This window comes from Myotis brandtii, unplaced genomic scaffold, assembly GCF_000412655.1.
Source record: "Myotis brandtii unplaced genomic scaffold, ASM41265v1 scaffold504, whole genome shotgun sequence".
Lineage (NCBI taxonomy): Eukaryota > Metazoa > Chordata > Mammalia > Chiroptera > Vespertilionidae > Myotis > Myotis brandtii.
The window spans coordinates 2,503,992-2,514,460 of NW_005369217.1; the positions used below are offsets into that span (position 1 = coordinate 2,503,992).

The window sequence follows — 10,469 nt, forward strand, 5'->3', positions numbered from 1 at the left end:
TCTGGAAGATTCAAGAGATAGGGGGCAACTCTTCTATGGTTTTGACTTGCCCAGCAGATTTCCACATACACACATGTACATGCCTATGTTTGCATGCACACACATATACACATAACTGACTGCCCTCCCTGGAAGCATAGAAGAAGAAGAAGCCACCCACCTTTGGTCCAGTTGCCAGTGCCTGCAGCTGGCTGCAGCCCAGGAGACGGATAAGCCACCCACCCAAGGTCCCAGACTGCAGCCACCCAGAGAAGCTGCCAGCCCTGTGGTACAGGGCACCAGCACCTGTGGCCAGGGAAATAGGTTCCCTCTTCTCCTACTGTAGTCATTACTTCAATATTCCCCTTCTGAATTTCTCTCCTGTGCTGCAACCCAACTCCACTTTTCATCAGAAGGATACGGAACAGAGAGAGCAGTGTTAAAAGCTTACATTTTTAAGCCGGTAAGGTTGGTACTTAAACATATAAATGGAAAACTAGAGTCCTTAAGGTAACAAAGGCTACAAAGGACAGGGACAGCGCATGACCTATTATATCCAGCAATCCATATGGGGACTGAAAACTTTGCAATGATGACAATTACTGAAGATATGAATCAACTAAAATAGTTGACAGGGACAATTCTTCCATCTTTGAAAATATCTACATCAAATCTGTTTAAATAGATTTTCATCTGCATAATATAACACATTCTGACAAGACCACCACCACCACCAATGTGGTCAGTGTTGTGCCGATAAATGTTTAATAACTGAGGGACCCTGCCGAGTGCACAAATTTTTGTGCACCGGGCTACTAGTATAGAAATATTTACTTTGTAATCCTTAAAAAGTCAATTGAGGAACTGATCAACAGCTACTAACATCACCAAAAGAAAGACAACCAGACATGACATGCCTCTTGATGAAGTCGCAATACTACCTGTGGTCTTGCCAAGGAGAGTCTGGATCCAGCTGCCATTCTGTAGGAAAGACATGTACAGAGGAACAAACTGAAGTGGACCATAACTGTGCAAACAGCAAAATTCAGACTGCGGAAACAACAAGACAAATGCCCAGGGTTCTTCAACAGATTCAGGAAAAGAGAGGCATGAAGGGGGGCCCTATAGATGAAAGAGACTTAAACAACATATCAAATTTTTAAAAATGGGTAAAACATCCAGAAATGCATGCACACTTGAGTGATAAACTACAAAAAATGTAAGAAAATTAGTACTTAAAAATTCAGGATATTTACTTTTGTGGGGAGGAGTGGGGGTGAGGCACAAGTGGGGTTTCTATGATAAACATTTTGCAATATATACAGGTATCAAATCAATATGTTGTACACCTTAAATGAATACAATATTATATGTTAGTTATATCTCAATAAAACTGGGAGGGGGGGAATCTCACCACCCCAAAATAATGTGTTAACATAATTCAAGAAGTGTCTCTATTTACATATAAAGGTAAGAGATGAGAGAGAATTTTATGATCATTTATCCATGTCATTTTAATTAAAGTATTAAATTTAAGTTTTACTTTTACAGAAGAAAAGAAACTAAAAGTAAACTAAATTCAGTTTCTGATAACTTTCTTTTCCCACCATGGGAGAAGTGTTTTTCAAGACATTCCTGAAGTAAAGAAAAATTAGGAAATAATTAAAAGGTTGAAGTTATGGCATTTCTTTTGATTTATGATTTAATTTTAGATCATTGCAATTGGTTCCCTGAAGGTGAAAGATGAGGCAATTTTACTGTCTCCCCGTCTCATTCTCCCACCTCATGATTTAAAAAATCTTTGTATTATTTTTACATTATAAGGATTTGTAACATTTACATTTTATAGAATTCAGTTGTTTGCTCTTAGTTCTGTATTTAAATAGCTCACCAGCCTATCACCAGTACTCTTAACCGTTCCTTTGGTGTTTTCTGTTCCTGAATCTCTTTAATTAAATTCATCTCCTTGTCCTGAAGTAGTTGAATTTTTTTTTTTTTATCATGAAAGACTCGAGTGTTTAACTCTCTGAGTTCTTTCATGCCTGAGACATCTACCTGTGGCGAGGTGAAATATTCCTAGGTCATACTTTTTTCTCTCTAAACTCTGTTGACATGGCTTCCTTTTCTTCTGGTATTGAGATGGTTTGGAAATATCTGTGTGCATCCTACCCATCTCCGTGGAAGATTTGCCTTTTCTGCCCAGATGTCTAAATAACCACTTTCCTTTGCAAATGGTTCATGTTTGTTCAAAGTAGGGGGGTTTTTTTCTGTCATACTGTAAAAATTTTCCTCTGCAGATTCAATTCTTTCTTTATTTTAGGAAAAACATTCCTGTATTGTGTTTCTGAAAGCCTATTTTGTTGCATTTATTGGATTTTCTACCCTAATTAGGGACACCAATTATCCCTAGGTTTGATTATCTCCTGGTTCTCTTATTATCTTCTCCATAATTGCTTTATTCCCTCTGTATTTTCCCTTTGTATTTGTCATAATTATCTCAAGTTTTTTATCCATGCCATTAATTCAATTTTCAATCATGTCTTTCCTGTTATTTGGCATTTCTGATTTATGTGTTAGGTATATGATGGTGTTTCAGTACTTGATTCATTTCCTTAGCTCTGAAATATCCTTTTTATTCTCCCTCTGTTATTTTATCATCTCAATTTTGAGGTCTTCTCTCAGGTTCATATTCTTACTAAGGTCTTTTTAGTTCAAGGCACTCCCTGGGGATCTCTTGTATCTTGGAGCTATGTTTTCTTCCAAACTAGCTCTTCATAATCACCCATTATTTTCCTTTTTTTGACTGTCACCATGTAATTTGTTTTCATCTCATTCTTGTTTAGTAGGGGCAACTCCAATAAGATCTTTTTGTAACTGTTATAGTATAGTATGGATGAAGTCTCCTTGCCCCACTTCCCACCTTATCCAGAGTGAGTTTGTTGCCCTGTCTCTGAGCTTGTTTTGTTTGTTTTTTTACATTAGGTATTAGAAAAAGAAGAACGTATGATCTTTTACTCTGCTACCTTTACCCTGAAATATTAGAAAGCTTTTTCTAAAATGCAAGTTTTATCCTGCCACACCTTGCTTAAAATTCTCTGGTGGCTTATTATAGCTTTTAGGGAGAATGTCTAAACTTCTTAAATTGTATCCAAGAGCCTTTATTATTAGGCCCATCTACCTCCCCAGTGTCAGGTCTCCCATTATTCTCTACCTCATTTGTTAATTGATCTTGGAAGGCTTTTTGCTGAGCCTGGATCTGCCTCAGAACCCTTCTCAAAGCAGGTAGCCTATTGGCCATCTGCTCTAATTAAATCCCATTCATCCTTGAAAGCTTAGTTCCAGTGTGTTTTTCTCTGGGAAGTTTTCCCAGAATCCTCCTCCTTTCCTTGTCCTCCTTTGTGTACACTGCCCCTCTTTTATACTTTTCTGCTGTAGAATTTATCATACTAAATTATAATTGTGCTTTTTATGTATATTTTTTTATCAATTTCAGAGATGAAGGGAGAGGGAGATAGAGATAGAAGCATCAATGATGAAAGAGAATCATTGATCAGCTGCCTCCTGCATGCCCCACACAGGGGATTGAGCCAGCAACCCAGGCATGTGCCCTGACGAAGAATCAACCACTGAGTCACGCCAGCCAGGCAATTGTAATTGTTTTGCACAGTATAGTATAATGGGTTTTGGAGCCAGACTATCTGGGTTCAGAAATTAGCTCTGCTATTTGCTATTTGCATGACTTTTTAGGCACATTATGTAACCTTTCTGTGCCTGTTTCCTTATGAGAACTAAATAGGTTAATGCATGTGAATCTTTCATTACTCACATGCTCAATAAATGTTATTTATTTTCTTATTATTTTTTATTAAAGGGAGCCATCATTGACAGCAGTAATGGTCTTGTAAGACCCAGAGCCTCTACTTGACAATCCAGGAGCTGTCCGAGGTGCTAAAATAATGTTCTTCATCACAGGACAATGCCCCTACTGTCTGTCATACATTTAGCTCCATACGGGACAAATCCATGGTTATATCTTCCGGCTTTAGTAGTGGATGGAGTAACTGTTTCTTCCTTTGCATTCCCACAAGCACCATTCTATTCCTGGGCTTGGTAACTTCATCAGCTTCATTTTGTGTGACTGAGGTCAGCCTCCTAACTGGTCTCCCTACCTTTGGACCATTTGATTGACCAAAATTCACATTTATTCACATTATCCTTCTCCAAATCTATCTTTATATCAAGTCATGTCCCTACTTACTAACTCACAAGACATTTCAAAATAATAGAAGCAACTCAAATGATAATATACCTATGAGAAATGTACATTAAGAAGACAATAAAAATAATTATTAAGGCCATATAAAATATAGAAAATAATCTGTTGAGGGGAAAATAGCAGACCACAAGATGGTTTTTTAAAACCAGGCTTAATTCTCTTTAATTTTTCTTGTATAAAACTATGTGTGGCCACAGCTGGATGTGGGTCCTCTGCATGGAGATTCTGATGTGGTCTTTACAGGTTGGTCAGTGAATTCTTGGTGGGCACGGCCTCCTTCCAGAGGTAGGGGTGAGGCAACAGAAAGTCTTGAAGATGGCATCAAAGGAGGCTGTGGCAAAGTTGCCTAGAGTGGCAGTGCAGCCCTGTGCGAGGTGCAGCCATCCTCAGTGCTGTTTTTTCAGCAGCAGCTTCATGGGACTAGGGCAGTGATGGCGAACCTTTTGAGCTCGGCGTGTCAGCGTTTTGAAAAACCCTAACTTAACTCTGGTGCCGTGTCACATATAGAAATTTTTTGATATTTGCAACCATAGTAAAACAAAGATTTATATTTTTGATATTTATTTTATATATTTAAATGCCATTTAACAAAGAAAAATCAACCAAAAAAATGAGTTCGCGTGTCACCTCTGACATGCGTGTCATAGGTTCGCCATCACTGGACTAGGGGCTATGGCAACACCAAGGCCCCTGGCAGTGGGGACAAGGCCACCAGCACAGAGCAACATCAGCCAGCCACTCTACAAGGGACAGTGTGGGCCTGCCGATCTTGTTCCCTCAGTCGCCTGGCCACACAAGGACTACGGAGAACTTGGTCAGCATGTTGGCCCCACGGATGGCAGTAGCTATTTCCCTGTGGCATGTAACACCCCAACCAACATGTCCGTTGTCATCCCCAATGGCGGCAAATGCCTTGAACCTGGTCTGCTGGCCTGCACGAGACTGCTTTTACATGGACATAATCTTCAAAACCTCATCCTTGAGGGATGCCCCCAGGAAAAAAAATCAACCATCTCAGATTCCTTGATGGGCCGGCAGAAGAGAGAGATCTCCCCCAGGGACTTGATCTTCATGTCCTTGACCGTGAGGCCCAGCTTGGCGACAGGGATCCACTCCTTGTCCTTGGCCTTGCCTCCGCCAGCTCTGTGGCCTCAGCCCTCGCCCTGACCTAAGCGGAAACCTTGGCCCTGAATGCCGCTGCTAAACCCTCCACAGATGTCGCCGTGGCTCCCATTCCAGGGCCCCTACGGGCCTGTGGGCTCTCCCGCTGCACCAGCGTCAGCTGCCATTTGGTGTTTCCTCAGAGAAGAAGCTACAATATGGTTTTAACAACATTCGTGCAATTACTAAACATGTATTGAGTAACTATTTTGTGATAGGCCTTAAAGACGTAAGAATTATTAAGACAGTCCCTTCTTTAAAGAACGTCAGAGTCTAACAGGATAGATAGCCTTGTAAACAGACTGCAAACAGAAGTGCATTTGGACAAGAGTAGGAAGAAATATGGAAATAACATTAGAGGTAAAAGTGTGGGTAAATTTTGTTTTTTAAATATCTGTTAGGAAGCGAACCCCACACAGACCCTCAGAGTAGAGAGCAGAATCAAATTCCTCTGACAAAGGCAACAAGTAAACCCTTCTCTACTCCACCCCTGCATCTTCAGGCCACCTACAGAAAAAAGAAAAAAGGGTCAGGGGGTGCCCAATCCCAGGTGTGGCTCAGAGAAGGCAAATGGGCCTTGCCGAGGGCAAGAGGGAAAAAAATGGCATAACAATCACACAGACTTTCTACAGCAAAATAAATGAATATTTTCAAGTGACTGTGATAATGCAATAAAAACATTGGAGGGAATGTGTATAATGGTACCCTGAGGAGTATCCTAGCCCCTCATTAACTGTCCACCAGTCATGTGCCCCAGGATACAGTGGTCGGCAAACTCATTAGTCAACAGAGCCAAATATCAACAGTACAACGACTGAAATTTCTTTTGAGAGCCAAATTTTTTAAACTTAAACTATATAGGTAGGTACATTGTTATTAACTTAACTAGGGTACTCCTAAGGCTTAGGAAGAGCCACACTCAAGGGGCCAAAGAGCCGCATGTGGCTCTCGAGCCGCAGTTTGCCGACCAATGCCCTAGGAGATCTGGTCTTTTTGTTACTGAACAAGGGTTTATTGACCACAAGCAAAGAAGCCAATACTATGACATTCTCAATACTTTTGAGAAAAGAAAGAGCAATTTATTTAATCCTGAGTCTGTTTGCAGGATACAGAAGGCACCTCTCAAATCTGGGGTTTGTGGTGTGTTTTAAGGGGTTAGGCCGGGAAACAGTTATTTGGAAGCACTGGTGGGGCAAGTTTTACTGGAGAAACTTGGAGCTTGGCCATTCATGGTAAAGGGCTTCAGCACCAGATCTTCCTGGACAATAGACCCTTCGCTTCTAAAAGGGTTCTGGTGCTCAAGTTCCAGTTATATCCCCGTCCTCTGGTTGGGGGGTGGGGGGGGGGGGGGGGCTCGAGGAGCAGACTTTGGTTCTGGATTAAGCTGCAGGTGAAAGCTTTCTCCTCTGTGCATGCTTTGAATGCATGGCTTGTGATTTTGGTCTGTTGTCTTAGAACCATTTGAGCTAGTTCTGCAGTTACATTTTTACTGTCACCACCTCTATATTATTGGTCATTCTGATGTCCCCTATCGGGAATATTCTTTAGCCCGGCCAGCTGGTGTGGCTCAGTGGTTGAGTGTCGACTGATTCCCAGTCAGGGCACATGCCCAGGTTGCGGGCTCAATCCCCAGTGAGAGGCATGCAGGAGGCAGCCAATCAATGCTTCGCCCTCATCATTTAGGTTTCAATCTCTCTCTCCCTCTCCCTTCTTCTCTGAAATCAATAAAAATATATTTTAAAAAGATTCTTCACTCTTTTAATTCAAATCTTGTATTCTTTTTAAGCTAATTAGTCATCTTCTTTGAGAACCATTTCTTAGTTAACCCCATTCTATTCTAGTATAAATATTTGAAAGTCAGTTTTACTGGATATAAAATTCTTGGCTCACATTGCCACTACTCTGAAGAAGTTCCAGAGAGAGAGAGTAGAGACTATGATACATTAGCACCCACCTGTCGTCATTAGTTAATCTCATAGACTCTGGAGTCAGACAAATTTGGGTTAGACCTGCTTCACTTATTAGCCATACAATCTCTGGAAAGTGTTTAACCTAGATAAATCTTAGTTTCCTAATCTATTACATGGAGATAATAACTATCAGGTAAGGATGTAACAGTTTTGTAAGGGTGAAACATGTAAAAGAGCTTGTCACAGTGCCCAAGGCATATAAAGTGCTCAATACATGTAGTTGAGACCATTTTGTTTCCTTGATATTATTCTTGATCTGTTTCAGGGAAATATAAATTGATTCAACCAATAACATATGCCCCCATAGTAGGTATTTAACAGATGCCTTGCGAAGGGCTATAATTTAAGAACATGATAAAGAAAACCAGTATTTTATTACTAATGCATTTCCAAATGGAAGATGACAGACTGGTAAGAAATTATGCTAATTGGTAACATTTCTTATCTATAAAAGGCAGACTGAATTATTCATTTCTCTTTTACTATTTATGTGAAATTATAAATTGGTTTGGTTTTGCTCAGTTTTATCAAATGTCTATCTATGTTAGTAATTAATAAAAGAAGTTAGGTTGGCCTTCCGATACCAGTGTATTTAAGATGGAAACCTATGAATCTGGCCTGAAGATCAAGAGGGTTGAATATAACTGTTGTTTGTAACTGGTGGAGATGTTGTTACACAATTAAGAAAAAAGGAAAAAAGCATATTATGTTCTCAACTATTATGAGGGTTTCAAGGAAACAGAAATAACATGTCTGAGTTTAGATGGCTAATGGAGGTATGATAATATGAAACAGAGATATCAGTCATCATTAAACAATTTGAAGATCCTTTAAACATAAGAAAGAGATAAGGACCCTCCTCCTCATTGCCCTCCCCCAAAAAAGAGGAAACCTGATTCAATCTAGTTTCACTTTTAAATTGGTTCTTCAAGTTAGTTAATGGTAGCACTGAAAACATGGGGATTTCCATAGATGAGCATATGACTGTCTTCCATTACATCTGATGTGTTGTCATTTATTTGGTACAGTTCAATAATTGTCTTGGTTTCTGAGGGGAGTTTAAAAATTATTCTGGCTAACTAATACTTGAAGATCACCCTAACAATTACTTAACTGAAACTCTCCCGGGATCTTATTCAAGTTTAGCAAAATCAAACAAACAGAAATCAAAATAACAAAAAACAGTAGTTGGATTAGATATTGTATTCACAAAGCAAAAAATGTTAATTAGGAGGTAGTGTTGTAGAAACAGCATAAGTAGCATAAAACAAGAGGCTGTGGTAAAAATATTACATAAACCAATGAAGTACTAAGATTTCCTGCAATGCTGAACACAAAATATTCACATGGTAATACGCTAAAACAAGAATTTTACTTCTGTACAGGTCTTTAACACATCTTTTTAGTCCAAGTTTTCATTTTACAGATGAAGATGCTAAACTGAGGCCTAGGGATGGGAAGCTACTAATTTGATCTATGACAAGAGCTCATATTTTTACTTTCAGTAACACCTTTCCACAGCTGTACCTTTTATATGAATCAGAGCACAGGAGGGCAGTAAAGCATAGGAATGAAGCGAGTGGACCCTGGAGTCAAACTGCCTGAGTTCAAATCCTGGCTGTGCCACTAACAAGCTGTGTGGCCTTGGGCAAATTACCTACCATCTCTGAGCCTTAGTATCTCCTTCTGAAAAACCATAGAATTATACTACTCACTTCATAGGGTTTTGTGGATTTAAAGTGATAACACGCAAAGCCCATGGTGCATAAGTAAGTACATTTAATAAAATTACTTCCCCAAAGGCAAAACATTTAAGACCAATCTGAAGAACTGTCTATCAGGGAAGGAAAAAAACCCACTGTATGCATATCTTAAGTTAAAGTAAAAAGGAGTTAGCAGGCTTCATTAATTTCCTTCCTTTACTTTTTCTTTTAATATATGTCACCTCTCCTTTTATCCGTGCTGGTAGGCACCAAAGAGAAATTCAGACACAATGTTTTTATTCATGAGATCATAAACATACTTAGTCTGTTTGATATTTGGTCTCCATAGTGCTGCTGACACTCTATCAATGTTAGAAAATTATAACAGTATTTCTTTGACAGTGGTGATCTGCCAGAATTACTGGCATCCAGGCAATGTAAAAGCCAAAACGGTCGTCAGAAGTTTGCCTTTGCATTCCACTGCTGTCTGCCTGCTTACCTGTCACAGCCGGGTTTGAAAATGCAAGCGTCCTTGTATGCTTTTCAAACGATCCTTTGGTAAACAAGGAATATTTTTTTCTACATCAAATTCAGGCTGCCTTGAATTCGGTGCTCTTTCATTTGCTTTGTTCTGCCCTGGGAGCCAAATAGGAAAAAGGTCAGATTTCTGACCTCATGCCATCCTACTCTTGTTCTTGAGGGTTTGGATCCTGCATTCCCCTGGCTCAAGGATGTGCAGTGTTTTCATGGTCACGAGGAATATATCCTCCCTCCCTCATCTTCCCAGAAGCATTCGCTTTTGGAGATGGGCTTTCCCTGTTATTTGGAGAAGCTGGGTTGGGGGTGGGGAGGCTGTTTGTGAAGAGGAAGCCCTGCACGCAGGGGTTTGCCAGGAAGACCTGTGGGTTCCGCAGTTCGGGGGGTGCAGACCCCTCCCCCCGCTGAGCCGCTGCATCTGGAAAAAACTAGACCATCTCTGCTCCAGGAGGCTGTCTTTCCCCCAGCCCTGAGCTGATATGTTTGCCCTCTTAGCTCTCTCCCCATCCCACCCCGCCCCTCCCCTCTGATGAAAGCTCAGGATTGGCATAAGACAATGGCAGACTCCAACAAGTGGGGATGGGACACCAGCGGGCCCGCCTCCCATCGGGGAGAACGGAGGTACTTGCAAGGTGGTGAGATCTCCCACCGCAGTTCCCCAACAATCCGCTCTTGCTCCTGAAACTTAGTTACCCCAAAGGTCGGCCACAACGCTCAACTCCTATTTCTCCGGCTCAGAGCTGGGGGCGACCGCAGGCACCTGGATCCAGCTCCTCTCGGGGGCGGGAGAGGAGGGGTGAAGCGGCCTGGGGAGGTGGGGACGCCCCCATTCGAGAAGGTCCC

At 40.9% G+C, this 10,469-nt stretch overlaps 1 pseudogene; it reads right to left on the bottom strand.

Moving 5' to 3' along the window:
- Positions 1-4,492: 4,492 nt before the first annotated feature.
- Positions 4,493-5,544, bottom strand: LOC106727935 (annotated as a pseudogene).
- Positions 5,545-10,469: the final 4,925 nt, after the last annotated feature.